Genomic DNA, 25,918 nt, shown 5'->3' on the forward strand with positions numbered 1-25,918 from the left:
GTTCAGAACCTGGAGTCCAAGACACCCGGATTTAAATCCTTGCTGTGCCTCCTCTAAGTATTGTCCTTGCTGTACCTCCGGTATGTATGTATTGTAACTTTGAACAAGTTACCCTCTTTGGCCCCCGTTTCTCTAATTATACAATAGGACAGTGAGAGTATTTATCCATATTGTGAATATGAAATTATAATGTTAGGTGCTCACTCCAGTGCCTGGCCCATGTCTCAGCAGTGATTCCTATTTATTATGGTAATTGCTAAGATTTATTTATTTATTTTAAGTGAAACTCGGAAGTAAGCCATTGGGAGAAACTGTTTGGTGGCCCTGTCCCCAATATCTTAAAACTGATGAAATGAATGTTTCCCAAGAAGGGAAAGCCTAGTCTGAGAAAGGTGAATGTGAATGTACAAGGCTGTCTAACTTACACACAGCCTTGGTGCTAATATGAGGGCCAAGTATATTTGTGTGGGTTTTAGGACTTTTGAAAAAAATAATGTTTTTGAAAAGCTTTAGCTGAGCAGCTTGTGGCTTTCCAGCCCACAGGTTTCCTGCATCTCTGGCTGGCCCTTTGGTGCAGGTGTCTGCATGTGTGCGTGTGGGACCGAGGAGAGCGTGTGGCGGGGTGAGGTGGGGAATAGCAGAAGAGCCGAGTTCCCCTTGATGGCCCCTGACCTGCTCTGTCACCGTGGCAGGCCTGTTCTCGCCCTTGTGGGGCTGGGCAAGGTGGCTGGGGCAGCAGAGCGTGACATTTGAAAGAGCAGTATCGCTTGTCCTGGGCACACCTGTCTTTGAGATCTTGCTGCCACTGCTGGGACATTCCTGACCAAGTGGAATTCTCCTGATGACATTTTTTTTTTGGATGATCATGTGACAACTCCCTGAAGCATAGAAAGTTCTGTTATTAGAGCTGTGGACCTGGATTTTCATTCTGTCCTGACCACCAATGAGCTCTCTGACCTTTCTGAACACTTTTGTTTCTTCCTTTCCTTATTTGTAAAATAAAGGTTAGATCACACCAGTGGTTTTTAAGTTACAACTTATTTGTGTACGTGTGGGGTAGATGTCACAGAGCCCTTGGACAAACCGATGAGAGTTATATAGACTCTGTCTCCAGAAAAACATAGGTCCCCACTCATTTTGTAAAAAATTTGAGGCTGTTTCAAGACACCCCTGGAAACCCTTCCATGGAATCCAGGTGGCAAACCAATGATTCTATGCTTTATTTAGCTTTCAAGCTTCCATGAAGCCTGTGCCTTCCAAGTTGGCTTTCCTGCTGAACCTAAAGCAAATGAAGAACCTGTCCATTTACAAAGGTGCGTTTAGCATACTCTTCCTCACAGTTCAGCAAAGTGAGCCTCAGCCCAGCAGGGGCATGAAGGAGCTGAGCTACCAGGGCCTTTGCGTGTGACTGTGCAGGTTATTCCCTGCACAAGGCATCCCGGTTGATGGCTACACCTTTTCCTGTTCACGCACAAGTGGGACCTGGGCCAAATGTAGCCTTTGCAACATATACTTGGATACCAAAATATAAGGTCCAGCAGGAAATTCTTTGCCCAAAGACTTGACCTGAGGCTGACTCTCCCTGTTTGGGCTCAGTAGACAGTATTAATTAGTGGCTGGAGAGAAGGGTCATTGAGAGACCAGAAATACGCACTTAAGACTTGGGCAACACTGAGATCCTTGAATGAGTTAGGATTCTTGTGGAAAGTGACTGCATTTGTTGAAGTTCTTAGTTTGCAGACAATAGAAACCAATTCAGCTGACTTAAGCAGAAAGGGGATGTATTGAAAGCATGTCCAGTGGTTCACAGAAATGTCAGGAAAGCTATAGAACATGCACGAGATACAAAGCAGTGACAATGGAGGTGAGGCCTCAGCCAGAATAGTGGTCTGAGTGATGATGCAGCCCCACCCTAGCATGGATGCCACTGCCTTCAAGTAATCCCAGCTTACCTTGCTGCCACTGGTGATGCTGGATGGAAAGTGTAGCTGTTGCCAGCAACCACTAAGATGAATCCTCCAGGGCTCCATTTCATTGCGTGTGACATCTGATTGGTTGCCCATGGATCATGTGCTTGACCATTCCAGCTGCACAGGGTCCTGGGAGGGTGAGTGACTGACATTTTCAACTTCTCTGTTTCCCACCAAGACTCTTAAGTGGAGGACTTCCCCAAACCATTGCAGGCAGCCCTCCCAAATCAACAGACATTCTGCAGACACAGCAATCAGCTAGAGTTAGCCTCAGTAAAGAGAACTCTTGAAGGCTGGAGGGTGTTTCATGAAAGTAAGGACAGGAGGGAAGCCAGACCTTCAATGGCCTGGAACCAGGAACTTGAACATCAGCGGAACGCTTCCTCTAGCTCTCATCTCTGCTGCTCTGGGCTCCTTCTTCATTTTCTCTCTCTGCTTTCTGACATTTAATGTCCACAGTCCAGGAGGTAGGGTCATGTGGTAAAAATGGGGTATTTGGAGCCCCCACCTGTGGCTCTAAGGGTCCCTGCCTGGAAGGAGAGCTTGGCATTCACTATGACAGGTGGCTTCCACCCACTTTTTACCTTCATTCTGGCTGCCCCAGATGGGTCTCTGCTGTTCTACATGGCTCCCTCATTGTGGAGGTCCCTTTAGATAACCTTGACACACCTCCTCGTATATTTTTGAGGCTGCACTTAGCTTCTCCGATATTCCCAGAATGTCAGGTCTTCCTCATTTTACTGATGGAGGGTCTAGGTTCTCAGAAATTAAGTGACTCAAGGTTCTGACCATCCCATGAGTGAGCTGGTGCATTCACACAGTGCTTAGAAGAATGCTTCGTATGTGGAGAAATCAACAGGTGTTAGTGATATCACTAGAGTTTCTTTTCTTCTACATTTCTCTCCTCTCTTTCTCTTCCTTGGCACCCTCTGTCCCTTCTCCATTTGTTCTTTCCAAAAATATGTACCACGTGCTGGGTACCATTCTAGGTACTGAGAACTCATCTGTGAATAAGACACAATTCCTGCCCTTCCAAGGCTTTTAGTTCAGTAGGAAGCAGTGTCATGATATGATTTAGAGTAAAAGAAAATTATTTTTATCAGAGAGCCACAGTTGGAGGGAGGTTCTTCACCTGAACCAAACTAAACAACAACAATAACACCCAACTGACCTGTACACTTCAAAACATGGCAAGATCAAGCAAGACAAAAAAGGGCTGTATATTGAATTTGCACAGTGAAGATATATAACAATTAAATGCAATGTGTCATTGGGATCAAATCCCTGATTGGGAAAAGCTATTCTAAGGAACATGATTGGGGAAATAATGAAATTTTGTAATGTACCTTTTTTTTTTTTAAGGTGAGAGTATTGCATCATTGTTAAATTTCCTGGGTTTGGTAACTTGACTGTGGTTATGTAGGAGAATTTCCTTGTTCTTAGGAAATAAATACATGTGAAAGTGTTTACGTGTAAAAGGGTATGATGTTTACAACATAGTGTCAAAAGGTTCAGAAAAAAATATATGTAGAGAGAGTGATAGAGCAAATATGAAATGACTTTAAAAGTTGGTGAATCTGTATGAAGAGTATACTTAAGTTCTGTATTCTTGAAACTTTTCTGTAAAGGTGATTAAGTTTGTCTGTTATCTTGCTATTAATGTTTGTTTTCTACTTATTTCATCTGTTTTTGGATCCTTTTTTCTGTCTCCTTTTGGATTGAGAATTTTTTTTAAAAATGGACTTTTTCGATAACTCTTTTTTAAGTGGTGGCTAAATGCAGTACTTGGATGCAATCTCAAAAACGACAGAATGATCTCTGTTCATTTCCAAGGCAAACCATTTGATAGCACGGTAATTCAAGTCCATGCCCCAGCCAATAACACTGAAGAAGCTGAAGTTGAACAGTTCTATGAAGACCTACAAGATCTTTTAGAACTAACACCCAAAAAAGATGTCCTTTTCATTATAGGGGACTGGAATGCAAAAGTACGAAGTCAAGAAACACCTGGAGTAACAGGCAAATTTGGCCTTGGAGTACAGAATGAAGCAGGGCAAAGGCTAAGAGAGTTCTGCCAAGAGAACGCACTGGTCATAGCAAACACCCTCTTCCAACAACATAAGAGAAGACTCTACACGTGCACATCACCAGATGGTCGACACCGAAATCAGATTGATTATATTCTTTGCAGTCAAAGATGGAGAAGCTCTATACAGTCAGCAAAAACAAGACCGGGAGCTGACTGTGGATCAGATCATGAACTCCTTATTGCCAAATTCAGGCTGAAATTGAAGAAAGTGGAGAAAACCACTAGACCATTCAGGTATGACCTAAATCAAATCCCTTATGACTATACAGTAGAAGTGAGAAATAGATTTAAGGGACTACATCTGATAGACAGAATGCCTGATAAACTATGCATGGAGGTTCGTGACATTGTACAGAAGACAGAAATCAAGACCATCCCCAAGAAAAAGAAATGCAAATAAGCAAAATGGCTATCTGAGTAGGCCTTACAAATAGCTGTGAAAAGACGGGAAACAAAAAGCAAAGGAGAAAAGGAAAGATATACCCATTTGAATGCAGAGTTCCAAAGAACAGCAAGGAGAGATAAGAAAGCCTTCCTCAGCAATCAATGCAAAGAAATAGAGGAAAACAATAGAATGGGAAAGACTAGAGATCTTTTCAAGAAAGTTAGAGATACCAAGGGAACATTTCATGCAAAGATGGGCTCAATAAAGGACAGAAATGGTAGGGACCTAACAGAAGCAGAAGATATTAAGAGGTGGCAAGAATATATAGAAGAACTGTACAAAAAAGTTCTTCATGACCCAGACAATCACGATGGTGTGATCACTCACCTAGAGCCAGACATCCTGGAATGTGAAGTCAAGTGGGCCTTAGGAAGCATCACTACGAACAAAGCTAGGGGAGGTGACGGAATTCCAGTTGAGCTATTTCAAATCCCGAAAGATGATGCTGTGAAAGTGCTGCACTCAATATGCCAGCAAATTTGGAAAACTCAGCAGTGGCCACAGGACTGGAAAAGGTCAGTTTTCATTCCAATCCCAAAGAAAGGCAATGCCAAAGAATGCTCACCTACCACATAATTGCACTCATCTCACACGCTAGTAAAGTAATGCTTAAAATTCTCCAAGTGAGGATTCAGCAATATGAGAACCGTGAACTTCCAGATGTTCAAGCTTGTTTTAGAAAAGGCAGAGGAACCAGAGATCAAATTGCCAACATCCGATGGATCATCGAAAAAGCAAGAGAGTACCAGAAAAACGTCTACTTCTGCTTTATTGACTATGCCAAAGCCTTTGACTGTGTGGATCACAATAAACTGTGGAAAATTCTGAAAGACATGGGAATACCAGACCACCTGACCTGTCTCTTGAGAAACCTGTATGCAGGTCAGGAAGCAACAGTTAGAACTGGATGTGGAACAACAGACTGGTTCCAAATAGGAAAAAGAGTACCATCAAGGCTGTATATTGTCACCCTGCTTATTTAACTTATATGCAGAGTACATCATGAGAAATGCTGGGCTGGAGGAAGCACAAGCTGGAATCAAGATTGCCGGGAGAAATATCAATAACCTCAGATATGCAGATGATACCACCCTTATAGCAGAAAGTGAAGAAGAACTAAAGAGCCTCTTGATGAAAGTGAAAGAGAAGAGTGAAAAAGTTGGCTTAAAGCTCAACATTCAGAAAACTAAGATCATGGCATCCGGTCCCATCACTTCATGGCAGATAGATGGGGAAACAGTGGAAACAGTGGCTGACTTTATTTTTCTGGGCTCCAAAATCACTGCAGATGGTGACTGCAGCCATGAAATTAAAAGACGCTTACTCCTTGGAAGGAAAGTTATGACCAACCTAGATAGCATGTTAAAAAGCAGAGACATTATTTTGCCAATAAAGGTCCATCTAGTCAAGGCTATGGTTTTTCCAGTGGTCATGTATGGATGTGAGAGTTGGACGGTGAAGAAAGCTGAGCGCCGAAGAATTGATGCTTTTGATTTTGCCAATAAAGGTCCATCTAGTCAAGGCTATGGTTTTTCCAGTGGTCATGTATGGATGTGAGAGTTGGACGGTGAAGAAAGCTGAGCGCCGAAGAATTGATGCTTTTGAACTGTGGTGTTGGAGAAGACTCTTGAGAGTCCCTTGGACTGCAAGGAGGGCCAACCTGTCCATCCTAAAGGAGATCAGTCCTGGGTGTTCATTGGAAGGACTGATGTTGACGCTGAAACTCCAATACTTTGGCCACCTGATGCGAAGAACTGACTCATTGGAAAAGACCCTGATGCTGGGAAAGATTGAGGGCAGGAGGAGAAGGGAACAACAGAGGATGAAATGGCTGGATTGCATCACCGACATGGACAGGGGTTTGCGTGGACTCAGGGAGTTGATGATGGACAGCGAGGCTTGATGTGCTGCGGTTCATGGGGTCTCAAAGAGTCGGACATGCCTGAGCGACTGAACTTAGAGTTTATAGTATACATCTTTAACTTATCACCACTTACTTGCAAGTGATATATCACTTCATATATAGTATGAGCCTTGAACAATATATTGCCATTTCTCCTCACCCTCCCTTTGTGCTATTGGTGTCATAACTTTGTACTTTCTAATATATTATGAACCCTATTGTACATTGTCAATATTTTTGTTAAACAGTCAATTATCTTTTAAAGAGATTTAAATAACAAGAAAACGTTATTTTTCTCAGTGCTTTTCCTTTGTGTAGATCCAGATTGTCACCTGGTATCTTTTCCCTTCAGCCTGGAGAACTTTCTTTAACATTTCCTGTAGCCTGGGTCAGCAGATGATGAATCCTTTCAGCTTTTGTACTTCTGAAAAAATCTTTATTGCCAGATTCTAGGTTGGTAGGTCTATTTCTTTCAGTGCTTTAAAAGTGCTGGTCCACTGTCTTCTCTTCTTGCATTTTTTTTTTTCAATAAGGAGAAATCTGCTATTTTTCTTATCCTTGTCGCCTTGTGGGTAATGTCTTTTTTTTGCTAGATGCTTCCTCCCTCCCCCCTTATCACTGATTTTGAATAATTAGATTATGATGTACCTTCCTGTGGTTTTCTTCATGTTTGTTGTGTTTGGGGTTTGCTGTGTTTGGGGTCTGTGCTTACAGTTTTTGTCAAATTTAGAAAATTTTCATCCATTATTTCTTCAGTTTTTTTCTTCCTGTCCCCACACCCGCCACCCCCTTTGGGGACTTATAACTCACTGACGTTCATTTCATTCTTTCCCAATGGTTACTTGATAGGCCATTCCTAGATCTCAGCCCTAGAGATGCAGATTCCAGCGTTCTGGGTTGGGGCTTGGGAGCCGGTACAGTATTTTTTTTTTTAATTTTTAATTTTCTTTACTTTAGACCTTATTAGAAGCTGAGCAAACATAATGTTTAAGAACCCTACACAGAGGTGACTGAGTTTGTGCTCCTGGGACTGACATATTGAGTTGAGTTGCAGCCTATTCTTTTTGTGGTCTTCCTAGTCATCTACCTGATCACAGTCATCAGCAATGTGAGCATGATTTTGTTAATCAGAAGTGACTCAAAACTTCACACTCCAATGTACTTCTTCAGCTACCTTTCCTTTGTAGATCTCTATTATGCTACCAATGTCACTCCTTAGATGCTGGATGCTGGAGTGACACCAATGTCACTCTCTTATCCAAAAGGAAATCCATTTCCTTCCTTAATTGCTTTATACAGTTTGACTTTTTCATTTCCTTGGGGCTCACAGATTGCTATATGCTCACAGTGATGGTTTATGACTGCTACATGGCCATCTGCAAACCCTTGTTATAAGGCAGTAAAATGTCCCAGTGTGTCTATCTCTCTCTCATTGCTACTCCTTATAATTAGGTAGGTAGGTAGTTTAGTTGCTAAGTCCTGTCTGACTTTTGTGACCCCATGGACTGTAGCCTGCCGTGCTCCTCTGTCCATGGGATTTCCCAGGCAAGAATACTGGAGTGGGTTGCCATTTCCTTCTCCAGGGGATCTTCCTGACTCAGGTATTGAACCCGGATCTCCTGCATTGCAGGCAGATGCTTTACTGACTGAGCCACCAGGGACGCCCACTCCTTATATTTGTGGCTTTGCAAATGGTCTTGCGCAGACCATTCTGATGCTCTGTCTCTCCTTCTGTGAACCCAATGAAATCAACCACATTTACTGTGAGAACCAACCTCTCTTTGTCCTGTCCTGCTCAGATACTTATGTCAATGAGACTGTTCGTGGTGGCTGGTTCCAACCTCCTGTATTCTCTCATGATCATCTCCATCTCCTACATTTTCATCTTCTGTTGTGTGTATTCATGTGGCAGAAGGCACAAGGCCTTCTCCACCTGTGGATCCCATCTGACAGCTGTCACTGTCTTTATGGGACTCTGTTCTGCATGTATTTGAGGCCCCCTTCTGAGGCATCTGCCAGTACTGTATTTTTAAACCAGTCTCTGGGAGATTCAGATGCATCTGGTCCAGGACCATGTTTTGGGGCTTTTTAAAAATTAATTTTATTTTATAACTTAAAATATATTTTCAAACTTAAAAGTTGCAAGAATAGTTGTAAAAAATTCCAAACACTCTTTAACCAGATTTACCAGTTGTAAACATTTTGCCGTATTTGCCCCAGCCCTGCCAACAAGAAACACACGCTTTTTTCCCTTGGACTATTTGAGAGTAATTTACACCAAGCACCTTTACTCTTAAATCCTTCAGAGTATATTTCCTAAAGTGAAGGCTGTTCTCTTAGACAACCGCAGTGGAGTGATCAAATTCAGGAAATGTAACATTGATACAACAATACTGTCACCTCATCTTTTATCCATATTCTGATCTCTCCAGTTATTCTTTTTTTAAAAAATTTACTTATTTTTAATGGAAGGATAATTGCTTTACAGTGTTGTGTTGGTTTCTGCCAAATAGCAACATGAATTAGCCACAGGTATACATAGTCCCCTCCTCTCTGGTTCTTCTTATAGTTATTCTATATTCAACCTGGGATCTGCCTGAGGTCATGAATTCCACCTACTTGTCCTGTCTCTTTAATGACCCAAGGGTCAAAATGTGAAAAACACTACTTTAAAACTGGTTGGTAGTGGGAGGAGTGGGAATACACTTCCTGAAAACAGCTGAAGCTGAGGAATGGCAGCACAGGCAGGTGGGGGGGCGGGGTGTGTGTGTGGGGTGCCGTGGGTGGGGTGGGGGTGTGGGGGGTTGGGGAGGCCAGGCAAGAACTTCCTGGTACAGTGTCCACGGGGCTTCCATGGACCCAGGGCCAGCGTGTGGAATGCTCCAGCTCTTCCTGCTGCCCCGCTGTAGGTCTTAAGTTCCCCAATATCAATGGCTTTATTATTTCCCTTTTAGTTTCTGCCCTACCCCCACTGCTTAAGGCAAACAAGCATGTCTCTATTATGTGCTACTGAGCATGGGAAAGGAAAGAAAAAATGAATGGTGAGAAGAATGGGAAAGATAAGTAGAAAAATGGAATAAATCAAACTGCTCTGCCTTTATATCCACAGATCGCTGGATGACTTTGAGCAAGTTGAAAAATATTTTCCAGTGTCAGAACCAACATCAAATTAAATGGCTTTTACTTTCTGTATCCTGAGACTGAGATAATGTTGTCAGGGCCTTGGAAGTTGTTATTATAGTCAGATGAAGGATGGGAGAAATCTGCAGACAAAGTTGTATACTTAAAAATATTCCACCTCGTCACACCAGGATATCCACCTTCATGTGGATTTTGCCTGAGGTTTTTTTTTTTTTAAGTGAGTGAAAGGGGGAACTCAGTGCACATGACATTGATGGGGCTGAAAAAAATTCCTATTTAGAAATCTGATACAAAAGCCAAAGTCATCATTCTTGAACCCGAACTTGATTCTGACTCATTGGCCAGACTAGTGCTTCTGCACAGGCTTTGGTAGGTGCTCCCAGGCCATGCACCTGGAGGCAATTCTCCCAGGTGTGCAGACTGGAGCTTTAGGAGCAGGGTTTGTGCTCCGTGAAGCTGGTGCTGAGAAATGCCCAGGGAGTGATGCCTTTGCTTGTAGGTGTAACACCTTCTCTCGTGATCTGGTCCCACCGTGCCTCCTTTCTGTCCACGCCCCACCTCCCAGTCTCTGTACAGCCATGCCGCATCTCTTCAACTCCTCCAGATCTGGTGATCATTGTATTTTCTGTCTACTCTGCTTAGAATATTCTTTCCTGGCTCTTTGTCTTCTTAAATCCTGCCTCTCTTTCTTTCTGTTTTCAGCTTTGAAGTCACTTCCTAAGCCTTCACTGCCACCCAAGCTTGGAGTAGGTGTCCCTACCTGAAGTCCCAACATGCCATGAATTCTGCTGACCTAGCAAGGCTTTGATGGACTGTTACCCTGCCTGCGCTTTGTGGTAGATGTTAAGGCCTGTGAGATCAAGCGCTGTACTTCCTTTACTGTTATATTCCTGGCTTATATCATTCTCCTTAATGTACAATAAGTGCTCAATAAAGATTTATTGGATGAATTAAAGAGAAGCTGGCTAACATTTGATAGTTTGGAAATTAAAACTAAAAGGGTGAATTGTGTTGGCAACATTATACAAGCTCACATGTACCCATCCACTCTCTCTGTTATGGAGAGCTCAGATTTATTGCCTTAACCATAAATCTGGAGTTTATCTTGAGCTTCTTCCTCATCTTCCCCAGCTAAACATCTAAGTGGTCTCCAAGCCTGAGATTTTTCAGGGTCCCTCCTCTCATTTCTATTCTCACTGCCAATACCGTCATCACCTCTGAGTTGGATCAAGAAACTCCATTTCTCCTCAACTTGCAGTATCTACTTTGTACTGAAATCTCCTCATCACAGCGTATGAAACCTTGCCCTGATGGGTCCACTGGGCTCCTGTGATGGAGGTACCCATGCTGGGCTCTTGGCCATTCCTCAGCCATCTTTATTGCTTTATTCTTTCATCCTTGTTGCTTCCTTTGCAAGGAATCTACTCCACACCCGTACCTATTGAATCTGCCTACTTATCTTGCAAAGCTTAGCTCAGATTCTTCTTTTGAGTTTCTTAAGACTAAAGATATCCCTTACTCTCTGAATCTGTTTTGTTCTGTTTCTGAGTTCATATATCATCTTTGGGCAGGGAGGGACAGTCGGTTATCAAGAACTAAGAGATTCCTGACTTTGAGGGAGTGAGTGGCTGGTGTTCAGATAAAGAAAGACACCTGTCATAACCATGGCCTGTGCTCATCACCATTAACAAGGACCAGGGCTGGGCATCTCACCTGCCTTATCTACTTTAGTCTTCATCACAGCTCTTTGTGGGTGAGTGGGGGGAGTAAGTTCTTTAAATATCCTGATTTTGCAGATAAAGAAACAGAGATTCAGGGAGGTGACTTGATTTTCCCACAGTTGCCCAGCCAGGAACTGGTGGATCCTTAGTGTACCTGGAATCTGCCCCACCTCGATCCAGAGCTTGAGCTGGTGCCCTAGAAGGACCTGAGTGGGTAGGTGCTCCTAGATATGTTACTTTGCACGTCGTGAATGCTCTATTAATCTTTCAAATGAATGAATGCTTTCTACTTGGTCTTGACATTATAATCTTTCATTGTTTTCTACCATTAGCATTGATAACAATATGGTACATAAATGCAGGCCTTTTGTTTATTTAAATAGAAGCGCTACATGTGAGTGATAAAAAAAAAGTAAGTAGTGCAAGAGCATATAGGATGAAAATGAAGTTTCATTCCCTGTCAGGCTGCCTAGTCTAATCCCCAGAGACAACCACTGGTAACAGTTTCTTGTTTATTGTTCCAGAAATATTCCATGTATAAATCAGCATATGTGAAAATGGGTTTCTTTAAAAGAAACACAAGTGGGAGCCTACTATGTATTGCTCTGAATCTGGTTTTCATTTAGAAATGGGTTCTGGAGGATTCCATTCCTCACATGCAGGTCTGTGGCTGTCACTCTAAGAGCACCTTAGTGTTCTGTAGAATGGATGTGCCAGGTTTGGTTTGATGATGAGCACTTACGTTGATGGGTGTTTAGTTTATCCCCTATTTTGCTATTACAAACAATGCTGTGAAGAATACCCTGCACACACTTCTTTGCCCTCATGGTAAGTGATTTGCGTCCCCTTACATGCAAATGTGTACAGTATGAAGTAACTCTGGGTAATTGCTCCCCTTTTAAAAATAGGTGACCAAGACACACAGGTTTTTATGAATCTTCTCAAATTAAGGGAAGGAAGGAGGTAGAAAGGAAGTCAGACGACTGTACATTTTTAGAGCAGGGTCAGATTGAAAGGTTAAAAACATGGAAAGATAATGCTTCTCCCCTGTTAGTAAAAATCGTTACTTAATGTAACAAAAATGTTCAGATGTTTTTTCATTGTTGTGTTTTTATTGAATTATCTTTTGCTTTTAAGACATTCCTGGACTTCCCTGGTGGTCCAGTGGTAAAGAATCCATCTGCCAGTGCAGAGGACATGGGTTTGACCCCTGGTCTGGAGGATTCCACATGCCCTGGGCAACTAAGCCTGTGCGCCACAGCTGCTGAGCCCATGCCTCACAGCTACAGAACCCGTGTGCCCTAGAGCCCGTGCTCCTCGACAGGAGAAGCCACTGCAGTGAGAAGCCCGGGCACTGCGCCTGGAGTAACTCCTGCTCTAAGGGCAGAGGGGAGAAACTATTTAAAAAAAAAAAGACGTTCCTTTCTTGGTTGCCCTGCTTTTTCTGAGACCATGAGGAATGGGGTAGCACGAAGAACAGGGGTCCCTGGCCTGGGCTTGGCCAGGATCACAGCTCAGAGTACAACAGAGCCTGAATTCACAGCCCTTATTCTAGCTGCCCACCCTACAGATGAAGAAACTGAGACCCGAAGAGATGTCATGTGACTGTCAGAGACTAATTGATATCATCTTAACGCAGGTCTGCTAACTCTCAGGCTAGTGGCATTTTTAAGTAAGTAAAACCCTAAGCAGCCGCTTGTAAACAAATATAGCCCCAATGCTTCATTTTTATTTCACAAGTGCAAACAGGCAGCATCAGGAGACTCATGAACCTGCTCTGGGTCAAGGTCCTGTTGAATGTTGGCCATATCCTGCCCTGAAAGGATGCGCTGCCCGGATAGAACTATGATTTTTGATGTCCTGGTAGATGTGGAGAGCAACCGTCCGTGGGTCTCAGGGGCCTAATGTGTGCTGACACTGCCCATAATTCAGACACTTGGATGGTCTGGAATGATGGTCAGCTGTCTCTTAGATAATATTTCAAGGCTGGCCATGATATTATCTGTCTCGTGCCCTGTTGACGTAGCTTGGAGAACTCCCAGACACTGCACTGATCTAGGTAAGATCTGAGCTGGCAACATTTCCTGTTGAAAGAACCTTGTAAGTCAGAACTTTCCAGTGAGCATGCAGTGCTGTAGTGGTGATGTGAGTCCTTGGGGACAAGGAAACTCCTGGGCGCTCCTTGGTCTTTACATGCACGCACCCCTCCTGTTTGTTATTTCTTCATTCTGGCCCAAGTGTGGGCAGTGTGGTGTGGTACTTGGAGGGTAAGCTCAGGAACAAGCAGTGTCTGCATTCACATCCACTACACAGAGCAGTGGGAGCTTGAGTGAGTTACTTAAATCTCAGTGGGCCTTTAACCTGGACAGGTGTGTGATTCTCCCAGTGCACCTGTGAAAATAGAGTTAAGGGGTTTGGTGATTTATTAGTGGCCTTCTGGGCTTTCGCTTGTGTTACAAAGGCCTCTAGCCTGAGAAGAAATCAAAGTTGAAGCTAGGGACACAGGAGCATGGCTCTGGACCAAGGCTGCTGTGTTTGGATCCCTCTGTGGGTTCTTCCCCCTTCCCACCGTGTGACTGTGGGTGCCTCACTGTGCGGGTCTTTGCTCAAGTTCCCTCAACCCTAAAAGGGGTAACCACAATACTTAAGTCACAGGTTATTGTGAGGATTGTCTGAGATATGTGTGTAAAGTGACACAGATCTCATGAAGTAAGTGCTAGGTTACATGCATATTCATATCTTTGACTCCCCTGCTCCCTCCTCTAAATACAGTGTGCCTTTCCAGTTTCCTACAGCTTCATATCCTCTAATTGTTGAAAGTATATGTGTAACAAAAGATACTCACACACACGTGCAATTCGTTCATATTCATTCATTCAATGAACACTCATTAAACTCATCCTGTGTGCCAGTGACTGTGTTCAAGACACTGGGGACACATCAGTGAACAAGACAGACACAAATTCCTGCCCTTGGGGAGCTTACATATATTTGGAGAAGACAGATGACAACGAAGATAATAAGTTGTGTGTTAGAAGATGATGAATTGTATGGAAAAAAATAGTGGGGAGTGGATAAGACAGGAAATACTGAAGTGTGTGGGCTGTTTAACATGTGGGCACCTCCTTGAGAAGGTGAGAGTTGATCAAAGCCTTGAGGTGGGTGAAGGAGTGAGCCGTGGAGACAGTAGAGAGGACAGTTCTGAGGGACAGCGAGGACGCCTTTGTCACCCATTAGAGAGGGCAGGGCTGATGGTAGAATATGAGGTCCCAGAACTGAGAGGTGGTGGGTTGGGTGCAGATTTCCCTGCGCTGTATAGGCCATCAGAGGGATTTTAATTTTGCTCTGAATGAGACCAGGTTCCAGTGGAGATTTTTGAGTAAAGGAGTAGCATGATCTGATGTAGTTTTAAAATAATAATTTAAAGTAGTCTTTTCAGCAGTGGTCATTTGAACAAAGACTGTTAACAACCTAGATGCCCATCAGTAAGGAACTGGTTAAACAAACATAGCTGTAGAAAAGAAAACTTGTTCTGTATGGATATGATACTGTATGCGATGTACTGAATGTTCCTGTCCTTCCAAAATTTGTATGTTGAAACCTAATCCCCAATGTAGAGCCTTAGGGAGGTAATTGGGTGACAAAGGTAAAGCCCTCATGAGATTAGTGCCCTTGTAAGTAGAGAGAGGGAGAACTTGCTTTTTTCTCTCTCTGCTCTCCATCACCTGAGTATACAGCAAAAAGAAAGATGTTCATCTGCAAACTAGGAGGAGGGTCCTTATCAAGAACCAGACTTTGCTGGTGACCTGATCTTCAACTTCCAGCCTCGAGCACTGTGAGAACTAAATGTTTGTTGCTTAAACCACCCAGTCTCTGGTATTCTTTTGGAGCCACCTGAGTTGACTGAGACAATAGCATATACAAGTTATATTGCTGCTGCTGCTGCTGCTAAGTTGCGTCAGTCATATCCGACTGTGCGACCCCATAGACAGCAGCCCACCAGGCTCCTCTGTCCCTGGGATTCTCCAGGCAAGAATACTGGAGTGGGTTGCCATTTCCTTCTCCAATGCATGAAAGTGAAAAGTGAAAGTGAAGTTGCTCAGTTGTGTCCGACTCTTCGCGACCCCATGGACTGCAGCCTGCCAGGCAGCTCCGTCCATGGGATTTTCCAGGCAAGGGTACTGGAGTGGGACAAGTTATATTATCAAGTGAAAAAATGCAAAGTGCAGTATCTGTACCATGCATACATGCAGAGATCTCTGTTTTTATGTTAACTATGTCTGAAAATGCACAGGAAACTAATATCCCATGGGAACTTGGGTTCTCTGGAGGATGGTGAGAGGAGGACATCCTTTATTTATACGCTTTTGTCTCTTTTGAATTTTGAGCCATGTGATTATATTGCCTATTCAAAAAAGAATGATCAAAAATAAAAAGCATACATGTCTGTACCAAGTCAGATGATACAATTTAAATATAAAGAAAAAGTTAATAATGGTCCCTTCTGTCTTCCATCTCTACCCTTTAAGAAAACCAATGATGTATATCTTTTCTACATCTTTTGCTATGTTTAAACATGAGTATATAAAACTTATAAATCCATCTATGTTTTCTCCTTAAAAGCAAGAAGCCAGCAAGAAATGGGATTATATTCATTAGTCTGCAAGTTACTTTCCCCCATGCTTCATAAAGCACCACTGCCATTCTGTAGACCAGGCCAATAAAATTAATATTTATTATTATTTTTAATAGCAAAAACATTCATCATATGAATGTGGCAGAGTTTATTTAACACCTTACTACTTGGGGGACATTTGTTGTTAGTGTGTGTGTGCCTGTGTATATGTGTCTTTGTGTATGCTACTTCTAACTGCTATAATGAACATCTTTTTATGTCTTCTAACTACTTTCAGGTACTCTGTCTCAGCTGGTTTGGGACTCCTATGGGGTGAGGGCAGACAGTTAATCTTCTTCCTGTTTGTGAAGCACTGCAGGAGGGTCACATGAAGAGCTGGGATTCAGTCCAGCTTGGCTGTTGACTGACTGTGTAAACTCGGAGCAAGTCTCTCCCCATCTCTGGGTTTTAGTCTTTGCATCCGCCAAAGAGGGAATTGGACTAGGTGATCCTGAAGGTCCTTTCCACTTCTAGGATCTTCATGGGGTTGTCAATTCCACAAGGAGAGGGACCATGTTTGTTTTATTTACTATTCTTTCCTGAGTATTAAGCACACAGAAGACCCTTAATGAGGGCTTCCCAGGTGGCTCAGTGGTAAAGAATCCACCTGCTGATTCAGGAGACAGGAATTCAATCCTTGGGTCAGGAAGATCCGCTGGAGGAGTAGACAGCAACTCATTCTAAGTATTCTTGCCTGGAGAATCCCATGGACAGAGGAGACTGGTGGGGTACAGTCAATAGGGTCGCAAAGAGTCAGACACGACTGAGTGGCTGAGCATGGTCACAGACCCTTAATGAGTATTTGTTGATCAAACAAATGAATGGACTATCTTGTTTAAGCTCGTGAAGTTCCATCATAGCAGAGCTGTGTGAGCGCGTGTTCCTTTTTTCCTCTACATCATGCTGCCTCTCGCCTCTGAAGTATCTTTGCCCTTAACCTTTACATCTTGTAACCACATGACCTTTTGTTCTTCTACTGATACTCATGTGATGTGTGTTTCACTGTGATGTGTCTTTTACATATTAGGCTAGGGTTCTAATCTTAGTGTCCTCATTTACTACCTGCCTGGCCCCTGGGGCAAATTTTCTGACCTTGTTTCCTCCTCTATGAATAGGAATGGAAGTTCGCTATTTACCCATGCACATATGCTCTGAAGTAAGTTATCTAAGAAATTATGTGTGAATTGCCTAGCAAAGCCCCTGGTGAACAGTGGGTACTCAAAAAATGGTTGCAGTTGTGGTTTGAACAGGGTGTGGCCTACAGGATGGGCATTTCAATTTGACACGTGATGGTTGGGATCTGTTATGTGGGAGACGATGGCCTAGGTGCCTTGGCGATTCAAAGCTGAGTGATAACGTGCCCTGTCCTTCAAGTAGCTCATCAAAACATCCTGAAAACATCAACTTTGTGGTAGAATTTTGTCAAAATGGTTAAGAATATTGTCACAATATGCATATTTCTCGTTTTCCTTCTTGGTAATTAACCACGTTAAAAGACACATATGTATACGGACAACATAGAATTTTATGCATTTGACTTTAAGGTTTTTTTGTGTGTGTGTGTGTGAACCATTTAAAAGTCTTTTTGGATTTGGTACAATATTGCTTCTGTTTTACATTTTGGCATTTTGGCCATGAGGCATGTAGGATCTTATCTCCCGGACCAGGGATCAAACCTGAGCCCCATGCATTGGAAGGTAAAGTCTTAACCACTGAAACGCCAGGGAAGTCCATGACTATTTTCTATGTTTTTCTTTTTGCCAATACCTGGACCATTTTTCAAGTCATGTTGTTGGTTTTGGCGGGTACCTTGGAAATTGGGGTGGGTTGAAATAGTTGAGGTAGGAAAGGATCAAGGAAGCTGAAGGCTTGTTTTCTTTCATTTTCTTCATAGAATGAATGATAGCCTGAGACTCAACTCAATTAAACTTAGTTGATGTAGAGAATGCCTGGAACATGGTTACAGGGGAAGAAATGCAAAGGACTGTTTATCTCAGAAAAGGGAATCGATTAGTCCTTCTTATGTGCAAGCAACAGAAAGCCAGAGCAAACTGGCTTAAGTAATACACAGTTTATTGCTTCACATAATTGAATTGTTTAGTAGTAGGGCTACCCTAAGGTAAGGACCAATCCAGGGACTCCAGTGATACCATCAAGAGCTTTTTTAATGATGGCTTAATTTTCAGCTCTTACATGAGGCCCTCCGGCAGCTCCAGACTCCCCTTATGGTCACTAAATGTCTATGGCAGCTGCAGACCCATATCCATATACTACATCTTCCAGGTGGGGAGAGAAGGTCTCTTTTAGAGATTCTGGACTGAGTCTCACTCGTGCTGGGAAAGATTGAAGGCAGATGGTTGGATAGCATCACCGACTCAGTGGACATAAACTTGTTCCAACTCCAGGAGATAGCGAGGGACAGGGAGGCCTGGCATGCTGAGGTCCTTGGGGTCGCAAGGAGTCGGACGTGACTTAGTGACTGAACAACAACATTGAGTCTCAGAATTGCTTCTCTTTCATTGGCCTGAATAGGGTCATGTGTCCTTTCCTGACCCAATCATCATTGTTCAGAAGAGTGGTTTAAGTCACTCAGCAACCATGTTTGAAAGGGAGAGTAGGATCAATTCCATTCAAAATAGAAGGGATGAGAACAGGGGAGCAGTGATTTCACAAAGGAGTGTTGGGAAGGGAAATGGATGCTAGGCAGCCAGTATATTTTAAGTGCCTAGTAGAATCATCAATTATGTATGTTTGGAGTACCTACTGTATGTGGACTATAGTTGTAGACATTTTATATGCATCAAACTCACTTAGTGCTAATGAAAACCCTATGAGGTACTGCTATTTTTTTTTCTATCCCTAGGATGAGGCAACAGAGACCGAATGAAATGAAGTTGCCTTCTTGAATAGTGAAAGCACATGAATTCAATGTTGGCAGTCTGGTTCTGGATCCACTGCTTCAACCTTACACCATGGTTTTTTACCAGACCCAGGCTGTGATCTCAAATAATTCTGCTCCACAAAATCACTTCCCTAATATTATTTTCTATAAAATGTATTTTTTCTCAGGATGCTTTTTGAAGAAGATTATGTTACAACTTGCTCTGAATCATTCTGCTTAGTTGAAAGCTTTTGGTTATTTTCAGGGTCCCATCATACTTTTAGGAGCACGTAGGAAAGACAAAGTACTTTTTTGGTTTAAAATTACTGTTAAATTGCATTTATCTTTGATCTGTAAATGTTTATTCTCTGTTAATGCATGGGATATATGTTCCTAGGCTTTTATCTAGAATCTTTTACTAGCATCAGTAGCAGCACAGCTGGTGTTTTTCCTCAGCAGAGGTTTTGGAGAAAGCAGAGCAGAAAGATTTGTAGAGGAGAAGTAGCTTGGTAGGAAGATGTTTATGAACCCCTGCTTGCTGACCTCCTTTCCTTTTTTCTTTCTCCTCCTTCTTCCCTTTCTTCCATTCTCTCTCTCAAACAAACACTTTCCCTCTTTTTGTAAAAGTATACACTTGAATTATTTTTTAAATGTAGAAGCACAGATGAGAAAATTTAAGAAACATCTCACATAGCTGCATCTCTGTTTTGTACATTACTTTTCTTGGTGTGTTGCTTTCACTTTTTTTAAAACATAGGAATTACATGACTACATGCATTTTATAGTATTATTTCCCTTTAAAAAATACCTAGAAGATCTTGAAAGCTACAATGAAGCATTCTTTAGCATCATTTTAAATAGAGTGGATACAACTCTTTGGTAGATGCTTCATAATTTATTTACCCAACTCCCTGTTTTTTAAAATTGTATTGGAGGATAATTGTCTTACAATGTTGTGTTGTTTCTGCTGCTCAACAACATGAATCAGCTGTAAGTATATGTTCATATATAGCCCCTTCTTCTGGAGCTCACTCTTGTTCCCCCATCCCACCCCTCTAGGTTGTCAAAGAATGCTGGGCTGGGCTCCCTGTGTTATACAGCAGCTTCCCACTAGCTATCTATTTTACACTATTTTTGACAATTAGACTTGCTGCCAGTGTTTTGATGTTAAGACAGCTTTATTCAGTCTTCCACATCCAGAGATGAGGATGCTCTATCACTCTTTCGGGCCCACTATGTTCTTCCCACCTTGAAAGTGCATGGCTTTCAGGTTCAGGAGAGGCCTCTCAGAATGCAGGAACATGGCTGGCATCCTTATTATTTTCCTGCCTGTTTCTGTCACAGTGTAGTATCATCTCTTCATTGGGCACTGCCTCTCTGGAGGTCCAGCTTAGGGAAAAGCCACCCCAAAAAATACAAAGTTATTTAATAGGTGATCTGTTTACTCTGTTATTTTCAGGGCCTGTGAACGATTATATGTTATATTTGGCACTTAACTGCTTTTTAAAAAATTTAAGTTTTAACATACCCCTGTGAGATAGGAATTATTCCCAATTATATTAGAAATCAATAAGTTTAGTTTTTCTCAGCTGGAGTTTAACGTCTGGCTCTTTGTACTACTCCTTGTTGTCTTGAAGGGTGTCAAGTTGGAGACCAGGCGTGCACAAATGAAAAGTTAAAAACGTTGGACCAAGCATGCATGCCGGACAGTCCTGTGATACGGCGGGGGGAGGGGGAGCTGGGATGTGGCAGAGTGGAGGCCTGCTGCTGCTCACGTGCTCTGTGGGTGGCACCCGAGCAGAAGGGCGCTTGGTGACATGGGGTTTTCCTTTGGATAGAGGCAGTCCACCAGGCACAGCTAATCCTCCCTTGGACCTGCAGAGAGGAGGATGAATTGAATCCTCATTCTGGGCTCCAGCTGAACTATAAGCTGTTTGAGGCACCAGCTCTAACCCTCACCCCTACAGAGCCTGTCTTATTTGGGGATTTCCTGGGTTCAAGAACCCCAAACATCTCAGCAACCCAGTGGGCTGGAAACACAAGCATCAGCATGACACTTGGGGGTATTTTTCATAGCCACCTATGTCACAGTTTCCTAGCACCAAATCACAGTGTCGGAGGGCCGAAGAACTTAGGTAGAGATGTCCCCCAAAGTAGTCAGGGGCACGTTTGAGGTCATCTTTCCAGTCTGACTTTTTGTACCCCTGAGCCCACACTGTGATATTTAAGGTGGAGAATGGCAAGGTTCTCAGGCTTCCTGTAAGTGTATCGTGAATCATAGAGCAAAGCTATCTCTTAAACACGGACCCAGGTAACATATCAGAGTCCCTGAACACTATCTGTGCTTTTCCAGGGCTCATGGGGGAAGAACTGGCTGGCTCCAAAATTCAAAAAGAATCCTACAAAATCAATGTTAATAACTATTAAATGCCTCCTCAGCATAACATCAGAACATTGTATGAATTTATGAACTTTAACCCAACATTAGTTTTAGTTAACACAGTATTGTGAAAAATCAAGGGCTGCCTTATATGTAATATTTAGAAAGTGGGGGATAGGTGAGTGAATTATTCAAAAGGAAAGGTGGCCCTGCTTGGATTTAAAATAAAACAATGCAGGGTTCAAATTTTTTCATATTGATGTTGTACCCTTTGCCTCCCAAGTAACTGGGTAGAAAATAGCTCCAGCCCAGTAATCCTGTTAACTTTTGTGTTTGTGAGCGCCTGGAAAGAACAGCACAGCATTTAGTTAGATTGGGCTCCACATCAGGAGAGGCAGTGTTCCTGTCACCCAGGAAGATTCATACTCCCCTCCCAGCATCACCTTCCTGCGTCTGTAACTCTGGGAAGTGATGAAACCTCTTTGAGCCTCAGTCATCTGTAAATTCTCATCTGTAGGTTGGGGATGGTAACATCTATTTTCTGTGCATTAAATAGGAATGTAGCTAACGTGCCTGGAACTTTGCCTGGCATATAAATTCCATAAATGGTATTTAAGGTCACCCTTCCCACAAGATAAAATAAAAATGATATGAATTTTGATTATAAAAGGAGGCTAAAATACTATCCATAAAAACCTGGCTCAAATTTAGGGTTTGTGTGTGAGGTGCACACAGCTGGTGGCATGTTGTTTTAGTCCCTAAGTCATGTCAGACTCTCTGCCCATGGGATTACAGGCAAGGTTACTAGAGTGGGTTGCCATTTCCTTCTCTAGGGTATCTTCCTGACCTAGGGATTGAACCTGTGTCTCCCATATTGGCAGGCAGATTGTTTACCACCCAACCACCAGGGAAGACCCATCTGGTGGCATATAGTATTTAAATCCTGGCTCTGTCCATGCACTTCCTGGTTTCTGGAAAACCATACCAAAGGAGACTAAGAATGCAGACCCAGAAGTCAAGTTAACTGACTGGAACAGGGTAATGAACTTGTTAGCAGAAACCAGCCAGGCCTGGGTTTCTTCTGTTTATTCCATTTGCATTACGCTCTAGTTAATGGGCCTAAATGGTTCGTTAAACAAGATTGTCACTAATTGACATGCTGCAGCTCTTAACCTTTTATAAAAGCTTCACAAATAGATCATTTACTCCTTACTTCAATGTGAGATGGGTTAAGAACACCCTTAAGTCTTCTGATCACTTTATCCTTCCTCCCTCTCATCCATCCAGTGTTTAATAAAAATGCCAAATAATGCCTAAAATTCAGCTTAGAGCTGACTAAGATACCTGGCATCAGGCCCCTACTCCCAAGGAACTCCTTTCTCATGAGAGAGAATCTCACAGAAGTACAGAGTTTTGATGTTGCCTCCCTTAAGTGGCAGTGGGTTCAGAGCTCTGAGGAGAGCAAACCTCAGTTCAAACCCTGGCTCTGCTCATTTCTGGCTGTGTGACCTTGGGCAAGTTTATAACCTCTCTGAGCCTCAGTTTCCTCATTTGTAATCTGGGGATGATAATAGGATCTACTTTTTGGTGTAGTTGGGAGAACTGAATAAGAATCTGTATGCATGTACAGTGCCTGGCATGTAATGAGCACTCAATAAATACTTGCTTTCTAAAAAGTTACCTATAATAGAAGTTCAAACAAAGTTTTTGGGAGCCCAGTAAGTGAGCAATTAACACCTCGGGGAGGTCAGGGAAATGACTAACTCTACTTGGAAGCAAACAGCTTTAAATTGGCTCCTTTCTGTCCATGGGTAAATTTCCAGTGTAGGGAACCGTGGTTATTTTGTTTGGGAATCTTCATTTGTAATGGCATATTCCAAAGGTTTAGGAAGGCTTTTCCAGCTTGGGAAAAGTACAGGGTACCCCTGGCAGGAGTTGCTAATTGTGTGACTTTGGGCAAGTTGCCCTAGCCTCCTGGGAGATAAAATTCCCTTATCAGTACGATGGGGTTCATTTTACTGGCTTCCTGCCAGGCTGCTCTGGGATTAGGAACGACCTTGCCTGTGAAACATTGAGTAGGATGCCCGGTGCATAGTAAGAATCAACTAAAATGGAGCGATTATTGCTATTAGCTGAGTGAAACAGCTTTGTATGTCCACGTTTCAGAGAACAGTGCTAGGAAGAACATTTCTGGGTCCACTGCCTGCTAGATCAGCTCTCACTACAAGCAGCCAGTTAACATTTCAAAGCATCCATTTGTTCAAACTGATCCAGGCTTTGTATATCTGCAGCAAGGAAAGGAACTTTCTGCCCGATCCTGACCCCAAAGGCTGCTTGTCTTTGCTTTCTTCTTTCTTTTGAAAATGAATGCCTTGCACATATGTTATTTATTTATTTATGGTTAACGTTAAATTGAGGTTTAGACTGAAACTCAACCTGCACATACTTGAAAAGCCGACAGGCTCGTTGGGCAGCGGATAAATCTCTCGGGATTTCCCCGCGGGGCTGCGGAGAGTACAGACAGGAAGCCCGGGACCGAGCGCCTGACCAGAACTTCCTCGGGGGAGGCTGGAGCAGAGCTCGAGCATCGCGCTCAGAACTCCCCGGAGCGCGCAGGCCCGGGCCGTCGTCGGCTCGCATCGCGCGCAGGGAGAGGGTCCCAGGCCCCCACCCGAGGGTCCAGACCCAGCGGGCAGCGGGAGGCAGGTTGAGGCTATTCCCCGGGGAGAGGCTGACCCTGCCAGCTGGAACCTTCCATTCCGGCCCAGCCTCTTCCCCCCTCTCTGCGCCGAGTAGGGATTCGAGAAGGGACTTTCCAGAGAGCGTTAGCGTGCAGGGTGTGGAAATGGAATAAAAGCATATGCAAATAGGCCCCTGCGTGCCTTCCTCTACCCCTGCGAGCAAGAGCCTTTCTCCAGAAAGATGCTCTGGCTCCAAGACTCTTGACAGCCCTCATCCTTCCCTGGACGGCGGCAGCAGAGCCGAGTGGAGTGGTAACACCTGGGCCAGGAGTTGGGCTAAAGGGCGGGTGGGCTGGACGCACAGGAGCGAGTGAGTAGCAGAATGAGGAGGGCGAGAACGGCCGCTGAATTGGAAAGATAAAGTAAAATGAAATTTTAGGAGCTCGCTGTGAGTATAAGCTGGAAAAAAGAATCATTGCAAGCTGATTTATTATGTACTTATCTTCTGTCTGAAAGGCAGCTGGCTTTTGTACAGTGGGTTATTGCAGAGTAAATGGCACATTAAAGATATAATCAAGATGTTTAAGGCATATTGAATGACACTATGAGTTAAAGTAGGTGAGACTTCTGTCATGGTGTATAAATACAAAAATGTCAGAGGCTTGGAGAGATTTCCACTGCTTTGGTTAAGCTGTGGCTCGTTTCACAAGGAAAATATTTTTAACCTTTTGTTATTTTCAGGGTGAAGTGGGATGGGGCCTGGAAATGGTATAGAATCTATAGGGATGATAAAATAATATGCTTTAAACCCTGTAGCCTCTGTTTAGACTGTAGCCTCTATTTAGCAAGTCATAAGCTTCTTTTTGTAGTGAAAATAGCGTGGAAATATTGCACAGTACATATGGTGTAACTTGGGGGCTACACAGTGAGGAATTATGACCATTTTGTCAGTTTTGTTCCTATTTTTGATCTCATACAATCTTTTTTAAATTTTTAAAAACTTTTATACTGAAGTATGGTTAAGTAACAAAGGTTAGTTTCAGGTGTATGGCATAGTTATTCAGTTATACACATACATGTATCCATTCTTTTTCAGATTCTTTTCCCATTTAGGTTGTTACATAATGTTGGATCTCATTCATTTTTTAAGAGTTTTCTTTTTTGAAAATAATCTTTTTTTTTTTTTTTTTTAACATGCTGAACCTGACTTTAATGGTGGCAAATAGTGTAGCTTTTCTTTCTTGAAGGCTTGATTACTGTTTGATTGCATTTTCTTGTCTTTTGGGACTTTTGCAATCAGTGTCCATTATTTCACTTGCCTGCCCAGAATTCTGCTTGGTTTTGCCCCAAACTCTTCTGATTGCCCTGCCCTGCTGACATTTGCCCCTGTGTTGTAAACTATGGGTGTTAGAACAGAATGGATTTCTCTTCATTTGTTTAATAAAAATCACCTTGCTGTCCTTAGGCATAGCACTTCTCAGAACAGATAAGCACACTCTTCATGGTGGAGTTCACAGAGGGAGAAGAAAGGAGAAACCTTGACTTTGGGGTTTGTTCAGATAGTTTGGAGTTGCTTGGGTTGGTAGCACGTGGGCTGCGTGGTGTTGGAGTCTTTTCTTCAGGACCTCACCAGGCCCAGGTATGGGATGGGGTGCAGTGCTGAGTGGAAGGCCTGTGATGTTTCTTGGTCATCCTCTAATCTCTGAATTCCTATCATCCCATTTTTTCCAAGGACCCTGTAGAAACTTGGTGGAGTCTTACCGTCTCTGGGATAAATCTGTAGCCAATGCTTTTTTCTCTCCTGACTGTCAGCATTTTATAGGCTTGGGTGTGGTTCTTAAGAGCACTTTTAAAAATTGAAATGGTGATTCCTCCCTCTGGTTGTTCTGAATACAATCTGGCAAAAGTTCCTTATTTTGGTCCTGGCCTCAATCTTAATAATAACAATAACAGTAACAACAACAAGACATTCTTTTTATGTTAAGGATGACTGAAGGAAGTATTTTTACAATTTGCAAAGCATTTTCATGTA

At 42.9% G+C, this 25,918-nt stretch overlaps 2 protein-coding genes across 6 annotated transcripts in view; both read left to right on the plus strand.

Moving 5' to 3' along the window:
• The window catches only part of PTTG1 (PTTG1 regulator of sister chromatid separation, securin), a 95,769-nt gene extending 85,266 nt beyond the window's left edge, over nucleotides 1–10,503 (plus strand). For all 4 annotated transcript variants that reach the window (XM_081500624.1, XM_081500613.1, XM_081500623.1 and 1 more), the window contains one exon: nucleotides 10,251–10,503. The gene's annotated coding sequence lies outside the window, so the exon portion shown is untranslated. The remainder of the gene's footprint in view (nucleotides 1–10,250) is intronic.
• Nucleotides 10,504–11,388: 885 nt separating this feature from the next.
• LOC145510150 (uncharacterized) overlaps nucleotides 11,389–25,918 on the plus strand; it is a 188,075-nt gene continuing 173,545 nt past the window's right edge. Inside the window, exon 1 of one of the 2 annotated variants that reach the window (XR_014056817.1) lies at nucleotides 11,389–11,483. The gene's annotated coding sequence lies outside the window, so the exon portion shown is untranslated. Of the gene's footprint in view, nucleotides 11,484–24,116; nucleotides 24,199–25,918 lie in introns of those variants that run through there. The other variant, XR_014056813.1, reaches the window with a different exon arrangement.

The sequence above is a fragment of the Giraffa tippelskirchi genome, chromosome 6 (assembly GCF_054371585.1).
Source record: "Giraffa tippelskirchi isolate mGirTip1 chromosome 6, T2T-mGirTip1v1.2.pri, whole genome shotgun sequence".
Classification (NCBI taxonomy): Eukaryota; Metazoa; Chordata; class Mammalia; order Artiodactyla; family Giraffidae; genus Giraffa; species Giraffa tippelskirchi.